Source organism: Crocuta crocuta, unplaced genomic scaffold, assembly GCF_008692635.1.
Source record: "Crocuta crocuta isolate KB4526 unplaced genomic scaffold, BGI_CrCroc_1.0 scaffold457, whole genome shotgun sequence".
Taxonomy (NCBI): domain Eukaryota; kingdom Metazoa; phylum Chordata; class Mammalia; order Carnivora; family Hyaenidae; genus Crocuta; species Crocuta crocuta.
Genome location: NW_027531318.1, coordinates 3904241 through 3928996, shown reverse-complemented (window position 1 = coordinate 3928996; position 24756 = coordinate 3904241). Strand labels below are relative to the sequence as shown.

General features: G+C 37.8%; 1 long non-coding RNA gene across 1 annotated transcript; it reads left to right on the top strand.

Moving 5' to 3' along the window:
* Window positions 1-983: 983 nt before the first annotated feature.
* LOC144237991 (uncharacterized) lies at window positions 984-6884 on the top strand. The gene is made up of 3 exons (XR_013336970.1): window positions 984-1132; window positions 5945-6053; window positions 6743-6884. It is a non-coding gene; the product is annotated as an uncharacterized LOC144237991 (long non-coding RNA).
* Window positions 6885-24756: the final 17872 nt, after the last annotated feature.

The following is a 24756-nucleotide window of genomic DNA, read 5'->3' as shown; positions in this document are numbered from 1 at the left end:
TTTATATTCATTATCTCAGGTAATCCACACAATAATTAGTGTGAGGTATGTTATTGCTCTCTTTATTTTCAGATGAAGACATTGAAGCTTATAAAAGTTTTAAGACTTTCCCAAAATTAATAAACATTGTTCTAATTTTTGGCCCTATAAATTGTTTTAAACAAAAGCATGAGATTCATCTTCTAAATTCTGCCCCCTTGTTAAGGGTGTAGGGCAAGGTCTTTCTGTCTCTGTTGTACACTTGTCCAGGTTCCACATCTACTTTCTAGAAGCAGCCAAAAAAAAAAAAAAAAAAAAAATAGCAGAGACTGGTGCCCCAAGGATGAGGTAGCATGCAAATCTATGCTCACCGATACTGGCCAACTTACCTGTTTCTTTTCTTGGGTCAATTTTGGTTTTTTTTTAATAGGACTTGGAGATTGTTATTCTGATTGGCTCCTGTCGGCATATTTTCTGGCTGTTCCAAATGTGTGAAAGGATTGTTTCTCTAACTACCAGCCAGCGAGGAGGGTAGTAAAGTCAGCTAATGGCTGGAGTAAGGCAAGCAGAAAGCCTGAGATTGGCTCTTACCATTATGACCTCGACTGATGTCATAAGGAGGCACAGGAATCATTAAGAACCATCCAGAGAATAGAGTAAATGACATTTGACTTTCACTTGCCCTGCCATCATTCTACATCAGTCTTTATAGTATTTCCAAATAGTGATGGTTCCCAAACTTCAGTCATTTGATTATCACGATTTTTGCCATATCTTCATATCACCTTTGCTATTATGTGTTTAAAGTGTCTTTAATGTAATGGCACTTTTACTTAAATATATTATTTAGAAGGGAGACTTATATTGCCATGATTAATGGGAGAACAGTTTCACTTATTATTAATAGAAGATAATTGTAAAACTAAGTAAAATGAGAGTATGACAATAGTATTAAATTCTTTCCAGACATAGGGATTGGAAATTAGGAGGCCTGTCATTTATTTCTAACAATCCCGTAAACTATCACATAAACTATAGAACAGTATATGATCAATGTAACTTTTTGTGCCATCATTTTCCTCATTTGAAAAAGCTTCAAAACCATTTACCATGTTATCTGTGAGGAAAGAGGAGAGATTTCCTGCGCCAGAAAGTAAGTAGAGACAACAAGGCATTAGATTGTGAAGGAGCCAACAGAGGTTGGAAACTATAAAGTGTCAGCAGCATGATACAGACCTTAAATCAGAGGGTGCCAAGTTTGACAAATTGTCCCTTTGGTTTCACCTAGAAAGTTTACTGAACTCTACTTTCAGATTTTGAGTAGTAAGATGAATAAAGAAAAGCAAAAACAGAGTGAGAGCTTAGAATAAAGAGCTTAGAAGCTCTTTGAATGAAGGGAAAAATCACAGCAGTGGAGAAATGAAGAGTGGAAGAAAAAAGGAGAACATATGTTCTCAATGTTAAAAATTACACGTCCTGATTCCTAAGTAAAATTCTGCTTCAGACAATTAATCTAATGACTTTGAAAATAGACACATATCTTGCAGGTCCTTTTACCGTTTTGGGAGGCTTATAAAATACCTGAGTTGCTTAGGTGGCAGTTACATTTGTGGATATTATTGATCATGAGATAAAGAAAGAAAGACATAGAAAGAGTCTCTTAGGAAAAGTACACAGATCATGGAACGATTCTAAATATAATTTGTTTTTCAACAAAAATAATTTATTGCCCCAATACAGGGATAATTTTCTGAAAGCCCTTATAAAAATGTCATTGGGAATGATTATTAGACATATTCAGCTGCCAAGAATACAAGAATATAACTTGGTTAAAGTCTTGGATAACTTGTTATGATGTATTTTGGAAAAAATATATGAGGAAAAAATGAAAATTGTTAGTTGGATATTGTGGCAGTTGTAGGGATTGGGTTAAGACTACAGGATGTTTACAAATGATTTAAAAAAGGAAAAAAATGCAAAGATGACATAGTAGCAATGAAAAAGTTAGAAAATGTCTTTAAATCAGTTGAGCAGGATTTGGGGTATGAATAGGTGTGCTGATAATAACAGTAAGAATAAGCAGAGCTACACATCAACCTGAAACTATTCCCGGGACATGCTGCTGTGAATATACTTAATAGCTGCATATCTTCATTAAGTATGCATAAGGAATAGTTATGTACCTGTTACCTTAAGATTAGATTGCTTCCTAGAAAGCCAAATGGGGAATTCAAAAATTTACGAGATTAACATCTTTGAATCCTATGGAAAAGGAAGTCATAAAGATACGTATTTTATTTATCCTTTATTCTCTTCTCCAAAGCAACAAAAATCCAATTTCCCCTACCAATTTAAGTCTCATAGCTATAAATGTCGCTATAGGCTCACATCATTTAGAAGGGCAATCTCTTTGGGTATGGGGAGCTTTCAAACTATCTGCTACTTAAGACTGAAAAATGGGATATGAGCTTAAGATTTCTGGATGTTTGAAATGTTAAATTCAACATTTTAAGGAAGATCATTGAATTTTTCTGCTTTCTAAAGTTGTTTACCTGTCATGATTGGATGTCCCCACCTCAGCATGAGTAGTCTCTAGGTCTTGAATGTGGCTTGATGTTCAGTAGGCTCTCAATTAAATATTGGCAAATTTGACTTGGGGAAAGTCAGCCTTCACAAAAATATAGATGTAAACATGGTGTGTCACTCACCTACAAAAGTCCTCTAGTCACAGAATGTTACCCATATGGTCTGATTCAAATATATATAGCTAAGGTCACTTAGAGTAAGCAGGTGTGGAGACAAAGGAGAAGACTGTTGGCATAATCAGGGGACTTAAATAATCCTGACCTTTTCTGGATATGTTAGAGAGGGACAGGGGTGCCTGGGTGGCTCAGTCGGTTAATTGTCCGACTTCAGCTCAGGTCATGATCTCGTGGTTCATGGGTTTGGGCCCTGTGTCAGGCTCTGTGCTGACAGCTCAGAGCCTGGAGCTTGCTTCAGATTCTATGTTTACCTCTCTGCCCTTTCCCTGCTCGTGCTCTGTCTCAAAAATAAAATAAACATTAAAAAAAAAAAAGAGGGGTGCCTGGGTGGCTCAGTCGGTTAAGCATCCGACTTCAGATCAGGTCATGATCTTACGGTTCATGGGTTTGAGCCCCGCATCAGGCTCTGTGCTGACGGCTAGTTCAGAGCCTGGAGCCTGTTTCAGATTCTGTGTCTCCCTCTCTCTCTGACCCTCCCCTGCTCATGCTATCTCTCTCTGTCTCTCAAAAATGAATAAAATATTAAAAAAAAAAAAAGAAAGAGAATAGTGTTAGAATTCTGGAAACACCCTTTGTGCCCTCTTCTAGTTATTCCCCCACAAGTGACTACTATTCTGACTCGTAACACCATNGCTGACAGCTCAGAGCCTGGAGCTTGCTTCAGATTCTATGTTTACCTCTCTGCCCTTTCCCTGCTCGTGCTCTGTCTCAAAAATAAAATAAACATTAAAAAAAAAAAGAGGGGTGCCTGGGTGGCTCAGTCGGTTAAGCATCCGACTTCAGATCAGGTCATGATCTTACGGTTCATGGGTTTGAGCCCCGCATCAGGCTCTGTGCTGACGGCTAGTTCAGAGCCTGGAGCCTGTTTCAGATTCTGTGTCTCCCTCTCTCTCTGACCCTCCCCTGCTCATGCTATCTCTCTCTGTCTCTCAAAAATGAATAAAATATTAAAAAAAAAAAAAGAAAGAGAATAGTGTTAGAATTCTGGAAACACCCTTTGTGCCCTCTTCTAGTTATTCCCCCACAAGTGACTACTATTCTGACTCGTAACACCATGCACTGATTTTGTCTATGTTTGAACATGAAAGTAGACATCGTGTAGAGGCAGAATCACACATGATGTTGGCTTTCACGTTTGGGTATGTTTGCGAGACACAGTGCTGCTGCATAGTTGTAGTACACTCACTGCTGTATAATATTTCACTTTTGAATATGCTGTCATTTATGTCTCATTTCTATGGTTGCTGGACAGTTGGGTACCATCGTGATCCATTCTGGACAGATTGAAATTTGGCTTCTGGAATTTAAAGGAGCATTTCTAAAGTTGGCTTGAATGTGATAATTGTTGAGGAAAGCTTAGTATTACCTGGACTAGAGATTTCTCTAAAGGGGATAGGTTATTATCTAAGGAGGGATTCAGATTTATCATCAGAACTTGCCATGAATTTTCTAAGAGGAAGGGAAGACTATTATTCATGTATTGGAATTTTGCTGAGGTCTTCTAAATGTAATAAAATATTCACGTTCCACATATGTCTATAAAGTAATTTCCTACTTTTTCTTAAATAAAGAGATGTGCACCTTGGAGTTTTGTAAATTGCAGAGCCTGTTATCCACCATCACTACCTTGAAAAAGTCAGAAATTATCACTGTTTTTCTCTAAAAAGAATATCAAGATCTGTCTAGGGAGGATAAAGGCCTGATAATTTCTCATAAAAGTATTCATGTCTTTATATTTACTCCCCAAGAGCTTTAGCTTTCAGTATAAAACTTCCATAGGGAAGGGTTGATCTCAACACCATGTGTAGGTTCCTTCTAACATGGATATTACAACATGGTGGTTGATCATAAGACAGGTGTGTGAGTATAAATTAGGAGAAATATAACTGTGGAGTCCAAACCAGGACACTATATGGCAATGGCAGCAATACCCTCAACCATAATCACAGTGTCTGTAGAAAAGCCTCTGTAGGACTCTTGGAGATGACCATTGACAGAAACTTTGAGTTACTGCAAGAAACACAGACAGTTGGATGCTGATCAGACTCTCAATTCCTTTTCCTATTTGGCATTTGGAAACACCATTGAACCCTTTCCTTTGAGTAAGCACTTGGGTTTTTGAACAATCTGTAGGTAAGAAGCCTTAAAATGGAACTGGTTCTTCCTTCTCTCCTTTCCTTCCTTCCTTCCTTCCTTCCTTCCTTCCTTCCTTCCTTCCTTCCTTCCTTCCTCCATATAATTTTGGAACTATATTTGTGTTATAAATACTATATACTTGTACTACATAGATTACCTTTATGAAATAAGGTAAGGAAAAGCTTTCTTTCCTGCTTATTTGTTTGTTTATCTCTGTATGGACTTATGTATTCCTATTGTATTCAATGTGTTGTAGTCTGTTACGGTCCTTACTTACTCTGATGTGCAAAATGAACCACATTTGGCCAGTGGGGATCCCTTCAAGATAGCTTCTCCATCCTTTGATAAGTGTTTATTATTGTTTGAGCATTTCCTTACTCTCATGAACAACAGGTAATCCTAAATCATCTTGTATTTTCTTTGCCTCAGCTTTGGTACCAATCATTTCCAACAAGTGCTGGTTGCTTTTAGTGGACATCAATATTTGGAAACCAAGATCTAGGCACTCACCATGCTTACCCTTACTGAGCTGTCATTGCTTCTAAACTCTCTCAGAGAACAGAGGTAGAAAATATATGCACCTCTACACAAAGACATACAAACACACTTACATTTATATCTATCTCTATATGTATCCATGTATGTATATTTTTTTAAACTCATTAGTTTACATTCAAATACTTTCAATTCCAATCCAGCACCTCAGGGTTCTCTGCAGCCTTCATCTTTCCATATTTGTAAACTCTCTCCAACGGTGAGAAACCTGACTCCCATGATCCTCAGTGTATTTATTTATTTGTTAAATCTACCAGTATGTAGTTGTCCTATCTACCATGTTGGTTGTCTGCTCAGCCCTGGCACTGCCATTCCCACAGCAACTGCCTCTTTCAGAGGAGGAGAATGGATAGAAAGAGTGGCTTAATGAGAGGGACAGAAAAATGGAAGGAGGGAAGGAAGGAATAATTTTAAAATAATAAAGAAGTGAATATCAGCATGATTTTAAGAACAATGATCACAGAGAAAGAACCCATGAATGAGATTAAAAGGCATATTTTATTTTTCTGTAGGAATGTGGGTGTTCCCTTTCGACTGAGAATTCCCAGCAGAGCTTCCTTCCATGCTGCCACCTACTGACACTGTACCCCCTTTCAGCAAACCCATTCGAAGCAAGAAAAAGTAAGGGCTATACTATCATTTCCTTTGGACATAGGAGGGGAAAGGCAAAATAAACATTGAGCTATTTATTCATTAGAAAAGAAGTTGTTGGACCTTAAACTAAAAACAAAGGGAGAGAAAATGAGAGAGAAAGAGAGAGACAGGAAGAAGGAGAGAGAGAGAGAGGGAAGAGAGAACCTTACCCCTTGTTTGTGCCCTCAGGTGCAACTAATACAGCCTGTATTAGTTACAAGTCCTTCTGAGTGTGGGTTTGGACCAGTTGGGTTAATGTGGCCACTAGAAAACTCCTCTCTCCACACTGGCAGAGGCCCGGTGTGGTGCTCTTAGGTGGAAAGGAGCAAGAGAAAGGAGCCTGAGAGTACTGCCCAGCCAGCAGGCTGCAGGTTTTTGGCAGATGTCCACCATGTGGTATGAAAATGCTCTCAAGATCTAGTCTCTGCTGGCTGCTGCTCCTGCCTCATTTCCTGACACTCCCCTCCTCTGGGCTCCAGCCACACTGAATTACTTGGAGTTCTAGAATATGGTACATTCTTTTCACCTCCTTCCAAGAGGTGCCAATCTGTTTTAATCTTCTGAGTATCTGAATTCTTTCTCCGAAGCTGCCTGATGACAGACACTTCCAGAATAAACAGTCCCAGCATACATCCTGTATTTTTGAGTAATAATTGCTCTGTACTCCTTATTGCCAGGTACTGCCACTCACCTTGACAGCCTATCCTGGATCAACCTGTGTTCAGTTGACTGTGACCATGTGGTTGGAATATCCACTTGCCAGACCATCAGCTCCCCTAGAATCCTGGATCTCGGAGTAGCGTTTATCATACTTGTGATTATTTAATGTTTGTCTTTGTCTTTACCCTCTATGAAAACAGTGATTCTGTCTTACTGACTACTCTGCTTTAAGACTGAGCACAATAACTGGAATATAACACATATTTCAGCAAGTGTTTAGATTTAATTTCCTAGCACCTAGGGAGGGATCTCTTCTTCCTCTGTCTGTGCCACAGGGTTGGTGGTTTAGCTCCAGATGCCAACCCCTTCCGGTCTGTTCTGCACCTGGAGAAACTGTGACTTGCCTGGCTGTGTTCTGTGGTTACATAGCTACAAAGATGGCAATTGAGATCAGATTTGTCACTACCTGAACCACTAATTATAGTTTGAAAACAACAGACTCCTGGCAAAGAACCCTATGATTCTTATTAGGGTTGTAGAGCTTGCTTGGCAAGAGTTTCAATCTGATCAAGAATATTGAGAATATTAAGAGACAGAGAGAAAATAATCAATCAATTAATCAATTAATTAAAATGATTAATAGCAGTAGTCACTATTATCCAGTGTTAAGTACTGTCCTAAGTGCTTTACATGCATGAACTCCTTTAATCCTTGCAAAAACCACACAAGTGAGCGATTAGGCAAGTGAGTCCATTTTAAAGTGAAGAAACCAAGCCATTGGAGTAACTTGTCCAAGTTCAAGTAAAATACTGAGTTGTGATTCAAACTAGGGCAGTCTGGCTCTAGAGTCTGTGCTTGTAACCTCTGTACTATTCTGCCTTTCAAAACTGCAAAGCCAAATGCTCTGAAAGAAAATATGGTGTGACAGAGATAGAAAATTAATATTTCTCAGTTTAAAATAGCAACAACAACAAAAACAAAACTTGCTAGGCAAGGATTGACCTCAGATGTCAACATACCAAAACATAGGGTAGGGTAGGGTAGGGAAGGGATGAAAATAAACTTTAAATTTCAGGATGCTCATAAAACCAACAGACCAAGTTACATTCAGCTTTTGGATTCCCTTCCTGTCCACGTCCATATACATAATTATAAACATGACAGATACAATTTTGAATTCTGCCTTTTTCATTTAACATTGTCATAACCATTAACCATATTGTTTTCTAAATGTTAAGATGATACCATATTATAGTTTTCATTTGCATTTGTTGTTAACTCATTGAAAGTTTTTCCATGTTTGTTTATAAATTGTGTATTCGTTATATAAATTATTTATACCTTGCCCCTTTATCCACTAAAACCTTAACTTTTTTCTTATAAATTTGTTTGATTCCTTTTTTAATATTGACAGTGTTTATTACCCTTCTTTAAAAAAATTTTTAACAAACATTAAAATGCTTGTTCATTTTAATGACAGAGCATGAGCAGGGGAGGGGCAGAGAAAGAAGGTGACACAGAATCTGAAGCAGGCTCCATGCTTGGAGCTGTCAGCACAGAGCCTGACACATGGCTCGAACTCACAAGCCATGAGATCATGACCTGAGCCAACATCTGATGCTTAACTGACTGAGCCACCCAGGCACCCCTGTTTATTACATTTTTTTTTAAATTTTATTTATTTCTAGGAGACAGAGACAGCGCGAGCAGGGGAGGGTCAGAGAGAGAGGGAGACACAGACTCTGAAATAGGCTCCAGGCTCTGAGCTGGCAGTCAGCACAGAGCCCGACGTGGGGCTCGAACCCACGAACCGCGAGATCATGACCTAAGCGAAAGAACCGCGAGATCATGACCTAAGCGAAAGTCGGAGGCTTAACCGACTAAGCCACCCTGTTTATTACCCTTCTAATGACAAGATAAAATTCTAATTTCTGTAGCTTTGCACCACTTAAAAAATATGTATATAATCTATCTAGATTCATTTTTGTGTAAAAATGGGCATAAATAAAAATTATATTTTCATATTTTACAGTCACAATTTCTTCAACAATATTATTGACTCACTTTTTTTTTTAACTTTTTAAAAACATTTATTCATTTTTTGAGAGACAGAGAGAGTCAGAGCGTGAGCAGGGGAAGGGCAGAGAGAGAGGGAAACACAAAATTGGAAGCAGGCTCCAGGCTTTGAGCTGTCAGCACAGAGCCCAAGGCAGGGCTCAAACCCACCAACTGTGAGATCGCGACCTGAGCTGAAGTCGGATGTTTAACCGGCTGAGCCACCGAGGTGCCCCTCACTTGCCTCACTTCTAACCCCTCTCTCCTGTCTTTATCTCTAGAAATCAGACATCTAGAAATTGTAGACAGTTCTAGGATAAGATACATGACTAGAATGTAGTAGTTAAAAGACATATCTAAAGAACACCATACTATCTGATCTGAATATTGGAAAGGAGAATAGCAATGCATTTGTTTACTTGTTCCATACATTGAGTACCTATTGTGTTCCAGGTACTATTTTAGATGCTTGGGACATACCATTAAAAAAAAAAAAAAAAAAGGAGAGAGAGAGAGAGCTAGAGAGAGAGAGAGAGAGAAAACCACTGCCTTGTGAGGCTTAGATTTTTTTTGTAGGAATCAAACAAAGTAAATAAATATAAAACTTATTAAATGATGAGTGTGATAGAAAAAAACAAAGCAGGAGATAACATTTAGCAACAGTCAAATTGGCCACAAAGATTCTAATTTTAAGTAAGTTGATCTCGAAAGGTTTCATTGTGAAGGAGGAGAGCGAATCAAGTAGACATCTGAAGAAAGAATATTCCAGGTAGAGGAAATAGCAAGTACAACGGCACTAAGACAGGAACATGCTTATTGTGTTTGAGGAACAAAAAGGAGGCCAGAGTGGCTGGAGTGAAGTAAGACAGAAGTCAGAGAGATAGAGGTGTGTACAGATCAAGTAGGTTTGTGAGCCTATAGGGAAGATTTAATTAAGGATCTATACATTGGAGCATGGAAAAACAGGGAACATTTGAGTTAATACAAAAGGAGAAAATAACTCTCCAATAACTTGGCACTACTCTGGAATATAATATAGCCTGCTACAGCAAATGCAGGCTATGTATGTCACATTTCCAAGTGAATTTTAAATCTATAGTGTATCAGTCTATAATGAGATAATTATTGTCATGGTGTGTACATGGTTTTCGGAATTATGTGAGATGGGCTCAGATTGAAGCAGAGTAATTTTAGGAAAGCTGCCAAACCTTTTGAAGACTCAGTTTCATCATCTGTAAAATGGTTACATTAATACCTATGGTGGAGGAGCCTTTTTTTTTCTTTTAAGGCTTATTTATTTACTGAGAGAGAGAGGGAGAGAAAGAGAGAGAGAGAGAGAGAGAACGAGTGGGGTAGGGGCAGTGAAAGAGAGAACCCAAAGCAGGCTCTGTGCGTGCTATCAGCACAGAGCCCAACACAGTCCTTGATCTCATGAATCGTGAGATCATTACATGAGTTGAAATCAGTGGTGGAGGGGTCTTAAGTCATAATTGAAAGAAGCCATTATAGCCTACCTATTATATTCCGTGATCCGGAATCAAATCTACTTTATTTGGCATTTCTTTTCCTTGTTCTTAAGATGCTATTAGCTGTACCCTCCCAAACTGCATTTTTAAAATCTATTAACAGAAACACTTGAGATAATTTGCACTTGCTTTGTCATAGAGGGTTTTACCATTGTCTTTCTACTAGTGTACACAAGGGCTTTTGTTGTTGTTTTTTTTAGTTTGTTTTTATTTTGTATTTTGATGTTCATCTTAAAACACATATGTCCCCAAACCCTTACAAACCTGTAACTACATTGCTTTTATGTTTAAAAAATGATGACTTCAACTACTTTAGCAAAGTTCAATCTTTCACTTATAATACATGGTAATGTTTTTTAGTATTCTTGTTAAAAATATCTTTTTTAAAATTTATTTTTATTTATTTATTTTTTCCCTAACTTCTCTCTTTTTACTTTTCCTTATAGCACAAAACCATCCCATGTTCACAGTCTGGTGTATGTAGCCTAATGTAGTTTTTCTATGATCATGTAGCCATTTGAAAATATATTTACACACATTCAGATTGTTGTTTCATTTGTTATACATAAATGGAATCATACACATCTTTGTGCATCTTAACTTTTCTTGCTCAATAATCCTATCTGGAAATCTCTTGGGCTAATTTCACCCATTCTGCCCTTGTAAGCAAACAAATTTCCATGCTACCACAGAACAATCCACAGAACAACTGGGGGGAATATAATTAAATGGCTCCTTCATGTAGTTTTTTTTTTTTTTTTTAGATTTTTAAAATTATTCTCTTTAATCAAGTAGAGAACAAAAAGTAGAGTGACAAACATTGTTACAATAATATTAGCTTTTATAATTGCTCATATGATTATTTTTATTGAGATCTTTATTTCTTCACATGGCCTCAAGCTACTGTCTAGTGTTTTTTCATTTCACCCTGCAGAACTCTCTATAGCATTTCTTTCAGGGCAGATTTAATGGCAACAAATTCCCTCAGCTTTTGTTTATGTGGGAATATCTTAATCTCTCCATCATTTTTGGAGGGCACTTTATTTAGCACAGACATTATTTAGCACTTTGAATAGATCAGGCTTCTGATCTCCACAAAGTTTTTGATGAGAAATCCACTGATAATCTTATTGAGGATTTTTCTGTATGATTAGTCACTTCTTTCTTTCTTCTTCTTGCTTTCAAGATTTTCCCTTTGTCTTTCAAAAGTTTAAGTATAATTATGTCTTGGTGTAGGTCTCTTTACCTCTTTAAGTTTGGAGTTCTTTGGGCTTCTTGGATATGTATATTCACGTTCTTGGGTAGTTTCTAGCCATTATTTTTTTCAAATATTCTCTCTGCCATTTCTCTCTCTCTCCTCTCCTTCTGGAATTCTCACAACACATATATTGGTCTACTTGATAGTGTCCTACAGAGCCTTTAGACTCTGTTTAATTTTCCTTAATTTTTTTTCTTTCTTTTCTTCAAACTTGGTCATTTCCATTGTCCTGTCTTCAAGCTCACTGATTGTTCAAATATGCCTTTGTATACTTCTAATTAATTTTTCATTTCAGTTATTGTACATTTCACTCCAGAATTAAAATTTTTTTGTTATTTTCTATCTCTTATTGATATCTTTATTTTGCTCATTCATCATTTTCTTGACTTTCCTCACATCATCCTTCAGTTCTTTGAGCAGTTTTAAAACAGTTGTTTTAGAGGGTTGTTTTTGTTTTTGTTTTTATAGATCTGCCATTAGGCCTTTTTCAGGAACAGTTTCTATTGATACAGTTTTTTCTGTGAATGGGTCATACTTTTTTGTTTTTTTGTATGCTTCGTGATTGGATGAAAATTGGGCAGTTGAATCTCACAGTATGGTGACAATGGAAATCAGATTCTCTGTCTTCTCCAGCATTTTCTGTATATTGTTATTATTTTTGTTTATTTATTTATTGTTGATTGCTGTGGACTGTCTCCAAGCTAGGATCAGCCTGAGGTGTAAATTTAAACTTCTTAGGTCTTTTCTTAGACTTTCCTGGGCATGCAGTCATTTCCTAATTTTCCCCATGCAGTCGTTATTGAATGTTCTAGTCTTTAACATATTACTCCTGCACACCAGGTCCCCTCGCGCCAACTGGTCCTGGGGGGAGCTGAGCACACAGACTGCTTCTTTGTGCTGCTCCTGGAGGTTGGACTTGAGAGTGGTGGCCCGCCTGCCGCCATTGTAGCTCCCGGGCGGCTGGGGCCCCTGAAACAGCCGCGCGGACACCGGGCATCCGCGCCCCTGGCTGGCTGGAACTCCAGAGGGAAGGCAAGGAACTAAAAACTGGGAAATTAGCCTGTGAGTTCGTGTTTTGGGTGACGAGCCATAGAGGGACCCGGTTTTCCTCACTCCAGCGGGCTCGGGCTACGAGCACCCGGCAGGCAAGCCCCCGCCCATGCGCACCAGACGGACCCAGAGCTCCTTCATGTAGTTTTTAATGAAACAAAGGAAGTCTGTTCTGAGGAATAATTGATGTTGCTACTCGTTGTGGCAGAAAACGTCTAGCAACTTTTAGACGAAACTTCTTCAGATTCAAAACAAAAGAAAACAAACAAAAATGCTAAAATAGGTCCCTGCTTTTACCAGGCACCCTGTACCTGCCTGATATATTGACCAGTCTGGGTTTGGGAAAAGGAACCGATAGATAAATTTAGTGTAAGGTATTGGAAGTGCTAGGATCCACCTGGTAGTTTTTAGTCCTCACAAATGGTCAATGTCTGCAATTAGATGCCAAAAATTCTCCTGAATAAAAGTTATGCCCTGTCATCGATAGACCAAAATCAGCAGAGCAATTACAAGTAATAAATGTTGGGTGATGCTCTTATGTCAGCCGTCAATTTCGCAAGTTTTGTTAGCATAGAAAGGGGAGAACAGGTGGTAGGAGTTAATGTGAAAGACAGCTAGGCAGTGTTAGTAAATTTCCACTTTAATATAAGCAAACAGTGTTCAGCAGTTGTTAAGTAAGTAATGCAATCTTGGGCTCTGCTACTAGAACTTTACTGTTCCAATACCAGTGAGTAACAGAGTCTGTACTCTCATGATTAGTCTTTATTTGGGTTTCAGTGGTAGGTACTACACTTTGGGAGGAATGTTGATAATTATATGGGACAGTAATTTTTTATAAGGTACTATTTCTTTTAAGAAATGAAAAAAATCTGAAACAAGTTCCAAAAATGCTGACATTTATTCATTTTGAGGGGTAGGTACATGAGAGTTTAATAATGCAATTTATATTATTTTAAATATATATTTGACATATATTTATAATAACCCCAAATACTTTCCAAAATTGGTTAGTGACTTCCCACTACTCTTCATTAGCTTCCTGTCTGAGGCATATTCATCTCCCCTGTTTGTGATTAGATTCTTTTAGGCTATGCCACACATGTCTTTCTCTATACTGTGAATTCAAGCAATGTTGATCGAGCATTTTCTAAATGATTGATGTCTTAGGGCAAAGGGTAAATTTTTTAAAGTATATTTATTCATTTTGAGAGAGAGAGGGTGTTTGTGGGGGGGGAGGAGGTAGGGGCAGAGGGAGAGAGAATTCCAGGCAGGCTCTGAACTGTTAGCACAGAGCCCAATGTGGAGCTTGATCTCATGAACTATGAGATCATGACCAGAGCCGAAATCAAGATTGAGACACTTAACTGACTGAGCCACCCAGGTGCCCCACAAAGGCAGCTTGTTATAAGAAGAGACTCAATGATAATGTAGCCTAAAGAGCAAAGAAGTTTGTGTCTCTTCTATGCAGTGATATAAAATGCACAATCCAAGTGAGTGGGACAGCTCTGCTCTGGGGAGTTCAAAATGGACCCAGGCTTCTTCCAACTTGTGGCTCCACCCCAAATGGAGCATAAGCCACTTGTGGTCTTGCTGTTATCTGCATTGTTCAGGCTGGGAAGGGACAAAAGGCAAGGAGACATTCCTAAGACAGAAACGCAAAAGGGGTAGCCATCACTTATGTTCATGTTCAATTGGTGAGAACTGAGTCACCAGCAAGGGAGTTGTCTAACAGGCAGGGAGGCTTAGAAATGTGTCCAGGAAGAAGGGGAGATGGACTTTAGTAAACAGTTACCATTCTCTATTATATTAAAGTGCTATGTGCTGGAGTGTTTTCTCCTGCTTTCTCCATCCATCCAGGACCCTTGTCTTCAAAATTCGCTTGAACTTAATTTCTTCCAGGAAATTGGAAGACAATGTATGTAGGAAGACAATGACACTCTGTTTTCTTTAATTATATTCACAATGTGAATTTCATTTTAGTCAACAGCAGAAAATCAGTCAATAAATATTTATTAATATATACTGTGTAGCAGGGATTATGCTGAAAACAAGAAATAAGATGGTGAACAAAATATATATAGTTTCTGCCCTCAGAGAACTTACAGACCAGTGGAAAAGACAGATATTATTACAGATATAATTAAGTCATTAAATTAACATTTAATAATTTAAAATGTAATCTAAATTAGATATTTTTTATTAAATTTGTAAGTATCAATTATATATGATAAGTACTATAAAGGAATAGAACAAGATACTCTGAAAGAATATAATGAACATTATTTTAGCTTGGAGGCTTGAGGAAGGCATAGTGAATGTGAACACCTATCTATCTATCTATCTATTTAAATGTTTATTTGTTTTTGGAGGGAAAGAGAGAACGTGAGCAGAGGAGGGGCAGAGAGAGAGAGAGAGAGAGAGAGAATCCCAAACAGGTTCTGTACTGTCAGTGCAGAGCCTGACACATGGCTTGATCTCACCAACCATGAGATTGTGACCTGAGCCAAAATCAAGAGTGGGATGCTCAACTGACTGAGCCACCTAGACACCCCATGAGTACCTAATATTTATTTTTTTTCTTTCATAGTTTACTGTCAAGTTGGTTTCCATATAACACCCCGTGCTCATCCCAACAAGTGCCCCCCTCCATGCCCATCACCCCCCTTCTCCTCTTCCCCACCCCCATGAGCCCTCAGTTTGTTCTCAGTATTCAAGAGTCTCTCATGGTTTGCCTCCCTCCCTCTCCCCAACTATTTTTTTCCCCTTCTCTTCCTCCACGGTCCTCTGTTAAGTTTCTCATGCTTCACTTATAAGTGAAACCATCTGGTATCTGTCTTTCTCTGCCTGACTTATTTCACTCAGCATAATACCCTTGAGTTCCATCCACATTGCTACAAGTGGCCAGATTTCATTCTTTCTCATTGCCATGTAGTATTCCATCGTATACATAAACTACATCTTTTTAATCCATTCGTCAGTTGATGAACATTTAGGCTCTTTCCATGATTTGGCTATTGTTGAGAGTCCTACTATGAACATCGGGGGTACATGTGCCCCTATGTATCAGCACTCCTATATCCCTTGGGTAAATTCCTAGCAGTGCTATTGCTGGGTCATAGGGGAGTTCTACTGTTAATTTTTTGAGAAACCTCCACACTGTTTTCCAGAGGGGCTGCACCAGTTTACATTCCCACCAACAGGGTGTGAGGGTGCCTGTTTGTCCACATCCTCTCCAGCATCTAGAGTCTCCTGATCTGTTCATTTTAGCCACTCTGACCAGCGTGAAGTGAATACCTAATATTTAAACAGAATCTAACAACAGAATCTAGAGGAGTGCAACCATGGTGAGAAGAGTTCTGGAGACATTGATACACGAGGACTTTTGGAAAGAGCCCTTGTCTTAAGAAGAGACTAGAGCACTGGTGGAGTGGGAGGTGGGGGCATAGTACACATTCTAGCTGTTTCCAAATATGGAGCAGCTATCCTAACAGAAGAGGGAATGCATTTGCTTTACCCCAAAGGACAAAACTAGGAACAATTTGAGAAGAGGCTGAAGAAAGGAAGATTTGGGATCAATTGAAAAAACAAAACAAGTGGGGCACCTGGCTGGCTCAGTTGGAGGAGCATGCAACTCTTGATCTTGGGGTGATGAGTTTGAGCCTCACATTGGTGTAGAGTTTACTAAATTCTAATCTTTCTTTTGTTCTTAATATATGTATTTATTTCTCTACATTTCCCTCCTAGAACTGCTTCTGCTATGTCTCATAAATTTTGGTAGATTGTGTCTCCATTTTAATTTGTTTTGAGATAATTTTTGGTTTCCTTTTTGATTTCTTCTTTATCCATTGGTTGTTCAAGGGTGTGCTATTTAATTTCCACATTTGTGAATTTTCCAGCTTTCTTGTTGTTGTTGATTTATAGCTAGATACCATTGTAGCTGGAAAGGATACTTGGTATAATTTCAGTCTTCTTTAATTTGATAAGACTTGTTATGTGGCCTATCATAGGATCTATCCTAGAGGGTGTTCTGTGTGTGCTTGAGAAGAATGTGTATTCTGAGGCTATTGATGGATCATTCTTTATAGGTCCATTAGGTCCACTTGGTCTAGAGTGTGGTTAAAATCCATTGTTTCCTTGCTGATTTTCTGTCTGAATGATCTGTCCATTGCTGAAAGTGGGGTACCCTACAGTTACTGTATTGTTCTCTATTTTGTCCTTCAGACCTGTTACTATTTGCTTAAAATACTTAGGTGGTCCCATGTTNTTCTATTGTTAGTTTCCTGAGGAACCTCCACACTGTTTTCCAGAGGGGTGATGATTATATCTTCTTAATGAGTTGGCCTATTTATCTTTTAAAAAACTTTTTAATTTTTATTTTTTTAATTTAAAAGAAATTAGTTTTTTGAAGTGTAGTTGACACGTAGACCTATTTATCTTGTATAATGGCTTCTGTGTCTCTTGGTAACCATTTCTGGCATAAAGTCTCCTCTGTCTGATGTAGGTATAGTGATCCTTATTCTCTTTTGGTTTCCACTTGCATAGAATATCTTTTTCCATCCTTCCACATTGAGCCCATGTTTTCCTTAAAGCTGAAATGAGTCTTCTGTAGGAAAAATATAGTTGTGTCTTGCTTTTATTAATCCAGCCAACCACACTGTGTTTTGAGATTTCATTCTATTATGTTTAGAAAGAATGTTTAGGAGAATTCATTCTATTATGTTTAGAGAAATTATTGATATGTAAAGACTTAATGTCATCTTATTAATCATTTTCTGGATTTTTTTTGTAGTTTCTTTCTTCCTTCTTTCCTCTCTTGCTGCCCTTGTTAACTGGTGATTTACTGTGGTAGTATGCTCTGATTCCTTCTCTTTATCTTTGGAAATAACCTAATTCTACACCTCAAGGAACTAGAAAAACAAGAACAAACTAAGCCTAACATTAGCAGATGGAAGGAGATAACAAAGATCAGAGCAGAAATAAATGAAATTCAGATCAGAAAAATAATAGAAGGATCACAAAAGTAAGAGCTGTTTTCTAAAAGATAAACAAAATTGAAAACCTTTAGCTAGATTAAGCAAGAGAGACGACTCAGAATCAGAAGTGAAAGAAGAGAGATTATAACTGAAATACACAGAAGCCATAATAAGAAACTAGTATAAATAATTATATACGAACTAATTAGATAATCTAGAAGAATGGATAAGTTCCTAGAAACATGCATCTTATCAGACTTAATCATGAAGAATAGAAAATATGAACAGACCAATAATGAGTAGGAACATTAATCAGTAATCAAAAATCTCCTGACAAATGAAAACCCAGAACCAGATGGTTTCACTGGTAAATTCTATCAAATCTTTAAAGAATAATTAATACCAATCCTTCTCAAACTTTTCCAAAAATTGAAGAGGAGGGAACATTTCCAAAATGATTTTACAAGGTTAGAAGTAGTCTGTTACCAAAAGCCACATAAAGACACAACAAGAAAACCACAGACCAATATCCCTGAAAGATATAGATGCAGAAATGAAAACAAGATATTGATAAGATATCTGCATGTCCAACATTATTGCAGCATTATTCAGAATGGACAAGATAGGGAGATAATCAAGTGTCCATCAATGGATGAATGGTTAGAAAAAATGTGGTGATATACACACAATGGAATATTATTCAGCCATGAGAAAGAAGAAGATTTTGCCATTTGCAACAACACAAGTGGAACTTGAGAGCATTATGGTAAGTGAAATAAGTCAGACAGGGAAAGACAAATTCTGTATGATATCACTTACATGCAGAATGTAAAAAAAGTGAATGAGTAGAAACACAGAGTAGAATGGTGGTTACCGTGGGGATGAGGCAAATGGGGAGATGTTGGACAAAGAATACAGACTTCCAGTTAGAAGAAGAATAAGTTTCCTCCTCCATGCCATCACGACACTTGTGGGGATGAGCACTGAGTGTTATGTGGAAACTAATTTGACAATAAACTATTAAAAAAAAAAAAAGAAATAAGTAAAAACCATTAAAAAATTTTTAAAAAATAAAGTGGCAAATTGAATTAAAAAAAAAAAAAGAAGAAGAAGAAGTTCTGGGAATCTAATGTATAGCATTGTGAATTGAGTTAATAATACTGTATTATGTACTTGAAAATTTCTAAGAGAGTAATGTTACATTTTTCACCACAAAGATGACATGGCAGTTATATGAAGTGATGACAATATTAGCTAAGGCTACAGTGGTAATAATATTGGAATATATAAGTGGATTAACTCAACAATTTGTACACCTTAAACTTACACAATGCTATATATCAATCACATCTCAATAAAGCTGGGGAAAGAAAACATTGTAACTGTAGATGGGCAGCAAGAAAACATTGAACACATACATCTTTAAAAATCAGCTTTAATATGCATTTAAACTTCTGTTGATGACTTAGAAAGGGCTACAAGTGGCTTTGAAATCTGAATAAATTACTAAGGTGTGATGTGTAAACTCTTAGTGTTTTCCAACTTTACTAGGTGCTTTACGCAGAGGCCTACACCTATACCTATATGTGAAGGTACATAAATGTGCTTTCAGGCTAACATTTCTGTTGACAGTGTTTACCTAGACAGTTTCTTTCAGTAACATAGAAGGCAAATGTGATTGGCAGGGAATGCATAATCACAGCCAGAGGATACTTTAAATAAGAAGGTACAGGGGCGCCTGGGTGGCTCAGTCGGTTAAGCGTCCGACTTCAGCTCAGGTCATCATCTCACAGTTAGTGGGTTCGAGCTCCGCATCGGGCTCTGTGCTGACAGCTAGCTCAGAGCTTGTAACCTGTTTCAGATTCTGTGTCTCACTCTCTTTCTGACCCTACCCTCCTCACGCTGTCTCTCTCTCTCAGAAATAAATAAAACATTTAAAAAATTTTTAAAAGAAGGTATATACATAAAAACAGTTAATGGGATAAAAATCTATTTGTAGTCATAAAGTGTGGGTATTTCTATATAAGGTATATTTTCTGAGGCAGTTTTACTAAGTATAGTAGATTAATGATTGTTCATGAAATGTTCATTCTACTCCTCTCTATCCATTAATGTTCCCACTCCATTGACATTGGGCTTGGTCAAAAGTCTTCCAGTGGCAGATTCAGTATGGTGAAAATGACAGCCTGCCAGTAAAAAGTGCAAATTTAAGAGATGTTATGGTTTCTGTTTTTCCCTTTGTGCTCCTACCAACTGCCATGCTCTATATAATCATTGGCCATTTAGCCTGAGTTCTAGAATGAGAAGGTAAGTGAAGCACAACTGATCCCAGTCTTCAGCCAGGAGCCATGTCCAGCTAACTTAGCCAAATGTAATTAAACCAGAACTGACCTGTAGACTGAGAGTAAAAGATGAATGTTTATTATTGTAAGCCACTGAGATTTGAGGGTTGTTTGTGATGCTGCATTGGTACAGCAAAACCTAGTTAACATTTCTCAGAATTAGTAGTAAGTTTTCTAATACATTTTATTGAAACAAACAAACAAAACCAAGAGGACTTGTTCTTGTTGTTAGTTCTTCCTTAACATATTTTCACACATGACCTATAAAAATGTTAGTCAGTCTCTGCTGGATACCTTTTCTTTGCCCCTCCAAATGTACTCTCCATTCTTTTCCACCTTACTCTGCCTTAAAAGGCCTAAATAAGGTGCAGCCAATGGGATGCATTGACAGGAGATCAGAAAGAGGAATAAAGGAAAGAGGGAGCAGAGAGATTTAATTTCTGGACTTTCTCCCTGTTGCAAGCTGGTTGCATCCTGTGGCCAAAAGACAGCATCACCATGCAGCTCACTTTCTCTGTGCTTCAGGAATAGCTCACTCCCTTANGGGGGGCAGCCCTGAAGTCACTAGCCCCAAGGTACTGCACTATCCCTTGTGGTTTCCTTATATCCTGCCTGCACCGTCATGAATAGCCCGTTATTAAACTTTCCTCAAATTGCTGAGTTTGTATGTGCCATCTGTTTCCTGATATGACCTTGACTAATACCAATTCCTTGGTTTACTTTTACGAAAGGTATTTATTAAGTGGTGGAGAAGTTCAATTTTATCTGGTATTCTGACTGACACGCTTTATATCAAGAGAAACTTAAACATACATATGTGAAAAATGTGCATGCTCCCAACCATATTTTGTTTTCCCCCTGGAGGCTCATTTGTACAGGATCAGGCTTGTAAACTCTTTTCCAGGGCACAGTTTTCTGTCAGGTAACTTGATATTATTTCCAGTTCCAAAATTTTATGCTAATTAAGTTGAGAAACTCAGGGCTTTGCCCTGCAATTTCCTCCATAAATACTAGACTAACTTAGTTTTTAAATTTTTTCTCAAGATTCAGTAAGTGGGGAAAAAAGGGGAAATAAAGTGGGAAAGGTAAACAACTAATTCTCTTAATTCTCTAAACTTTCACTGTAATGACCCTCTTATTTTCCAGTAATAGGAAACCGTATTCCCCTGGGCTACTTACTAGCTGCAAAAACTTAAGCAAGATATTTGTCTTTCCTAAACCCCAATTTTTTCAGGACTAGCATATCAACATCTGGACCAGAATATCTACTTTCAGGATTATTTTAAGAATTTATTACAATGTATGTAAAGGATCTAATAGTGATGAGCCTGCACGGAGACCCAGTGAATGCTATTTTACCTTATTCTTTCTTCCAACTGCATACTTAAAAATATTACATTGTATGTACTTTTAATGTTTGTTCAGTCCTTCTGCAACTACTTCTCAGAAAGCCTGGTACTTGGTGAACTGACTCTTTTCCCTTAGTTAAAAAACAAATTTTAACTGTTGTAAAACACGCATACCCATCTTACATGTCCCATCTTAAACATTTTTAAGTGTATGGTTCAGTATTGTAAACTATATTCCTATTGTTGCACAACCAATGCCACAACTTTTTCATCTTGCAAAACTAAAACTGTATATCCTTTAAACAACAATTTCTCATAGACCTCTTCCTCAGCTCCTGGCAATCACCATTTGACTTTCTATTTCCATGGAAATCTATGGAAATTTATCTGGTCAAATGACTAGACAAATAACTTAGTATGAGTGGAATCATAGCATGTTTATCTTTTAAAAATTTTTTTTTAATTTAAAATTTTGTTTAGTGTTTATTCATTTTTCAGAGACAGAGCACAAGTTGGGGAGCAGGGGGAAGAGAGAAGGAGACAAAAAATCTGAAGCAGGCTCCAGGCTCTGAGCTATCAGCACAGAACCCCATGCTGGGCTCAAACTCACAAACCACAAGATCATGACCTGAGCTGAAGTTGGAGGCTTAACTGACTGAGCCACCAAAGTACCCCAGAATGTTTGTCTTTTTGTGACTGGCTTATTTCACTTAACATAATGTCCTCAAGTTTCACCCATGTTGTAGTATGTGACAGAATTTTTTTTGGGTGGGCTTTTTTTTTTTTACATAATTGCCATGCCCAACAGGGGCCTTGAGCCAACAACCCCAAGATCAAGAGTCCTATGCTCCATGGACTGAGCTAGCCAGGCACCCCTGCTGGACTTACTCCTAAAAATGAATTTTCGGGGTGCCTGGGTGACTCAGTTGGTTAAGTGGTCGACTTCAGCTCAGGTCATGATCTGGCAGTTCGTAAGTTCGAGCCCCATATCAGGCTCTGTGCTGACAGCTCAGAGCCTGGAGCTTGCTTCCAATTTTGTCTCCTTCTATCTCTGCACCTCCCCTACTCATACTCTGTCTCTCAAAAATAAATAAATGTTTAAAAAAATGAATTTTCTAAGATACTTGCCCAAATTCTTAGATTTCATTTAATATTACACTTCTCCATGTGTTGAAGGATAATGATGCCCCAACACTGCATATTATTATTGTGGGCCTAAAAAGTGAAATATGTTCTTAGAAAGCATCCTCTAGTCACTAAAATGCTCCTTATGAATAGAGCACTTTGTTTGGTATATGTACACACGAGAATATTTATTACCCAGAATCAGCCAGTGTTCTCTTCCATGGGCTGTTCTCTGTCAGCACGCTTGTTCAAAATTGTATGAAGGAGTTTAGTGAACACAAAGGCATTAAGCATGTAGATTGTCTATTGATTCTGAGAATTCCTGAGCAACTTTAATTTAAAATGCTCATTTTCCACACTCCTGCTTCCTGTTACTAGATTCCTTTCTGGGCTCCACTTCAAGCCTTGCTTTCTGTGTTCTTTCTCTCTGTTTGGAACATACAGCCTTGCAGAGTTCCTGGAACTCTTCCGAATGTGGTGATTTGGGTCTCTTCCAAGACCTTCATTGAATGCAGATGCACTCACTGCTAACTTCCCCAGAGCTGGCCCCTTGGAAACAGGCAGAAGGAACTCTTGGTGTTTAGTAGAAAATATTCTCTCTGATTCAACCTATTATAACTATTATTTATCCTTTGTAGCTGTTGGAACTATTCCTTTTCTCCCTCTGCCTGAGGAAAAAGTGTGTGTGTGTGTGGGGGGGTGCTGGAGATGGGTGATCCAGTTGTGGAAAATTCTATAAGTGGGTCAACATTTCTTACCCCTACCCATTTTATTAAAATATAACAGATGCATAATATTGTATTAGCTTAAGGTTACCCGTTTTATTAAATATAGCAGACACATAATATTGTATTAGCTTAAGGTATTCAGTATAACTTGAAAAATATATAATTACAAAATGATTTTCACATAAGTTTAGTTACCATCCATCATCTCACATAGTTACAATTTCTTTTCTTCCTGGGATGAGAACTTTTAAAATCTTCTCTCTTAGCAACTTTCAAATGTACAACAGTATTGTTAACTATAGTCACCACGCTGTACATTACATCCTCAGAAGTCATTTATTTTATAACTGGATGTTTGACCTCTTTCACCCACTCCCCACCCCCGACCCTGTACCTCTAACCACCAATCTGTTCTCTTTCTATGAATTTGGGATTTTTTAGATTCCACGTGTAAGTGATAACATACAGTATTTTGTCTTTGTCTGACTTATTTCGCGTACCATAATGTTTGCAAGGTCCATTCATATTGTTGCAAATGGCAGGATTTCCTTTATTTTAAATGGCTGAATGATACTCAGTTGTGTGTGTGTACATATATATAAATACCATATTTTATTTACCTATTCATCTCTTTTAAAAATTTTTTTAAGTTTATTTATTTTGGGAGAGAGAACACAAGCAGGGAAGGGGCAGAGAGAGAGGGGAGAGAGAGAATCCCAAGCAGGCTCTGTGCTGTCAGCACAGAGCTAGACGTGGGGCTGGAACTCATGAACCATGAGCTTATGACCTGAACTGAAGGCAGACGCTTAACCGACTGAGCCACCCAGGCACCATTTCCTATTCATCTCTTGATGGACACTTAGGCTGTTGTCTTAGCTATTGTGAGCCATGGTGCAATGAGCATAGTGTGCATGCATCTCTTCGAGATAGTGATTTTGTTTACTTCAGATTATACCTAGAAGTGGGATTGCTGATTCATATGGTACTTCTAGTTTTAATGTTTCGAGGAACCTCCGTACGGTTTTTGATAGTTGCTGTACCAATTTACATTCCTGTCAATGGTGCATGAGGGTCCCTTTCTCTCTGCTTTCTCATCAATACTTGTTATCTCTTGTACTTTCAAAGAGAGTTGTTCTAGCAGCTTTGAGGCAATAGCTAATTGTGGTTTGGATTTGTGTAAATATGAATATTAGTGATGTTGGGCACTTTTTCATGTACATGTTAGCCATTTGTGTGTCTTCTTTGGGAAAATGTCTATTCAGTGTTTAATTGGATGTTTTGTTTTGCTATGGAGTTGTAGGAGTTCCTTGTATATATTTTGGATATTAACCTCTTTTTTTTTCATTATTTAAAATTTATGATTTATTACCCATCTACTTGAAAAAACAAGGGGCATTGGCTTTATTGAAATAGAAGTTAGAAATCTTTACATGCGTTCTCTTGGGAAGAAAGGAAAAATTGCTTTTGGCAAATTACACAAAAATAGCCCATTATAGAAATGTGAAGAGTATAGACATAGTGTATCTTTTTTTTTTTTTACAAATAGGTTATTGTCAAATTAGTTTCCACATAACACTCAGCGCTCATCCCCACAAGTGTCCTCCTCCATGCCCATCCCCCCTCCC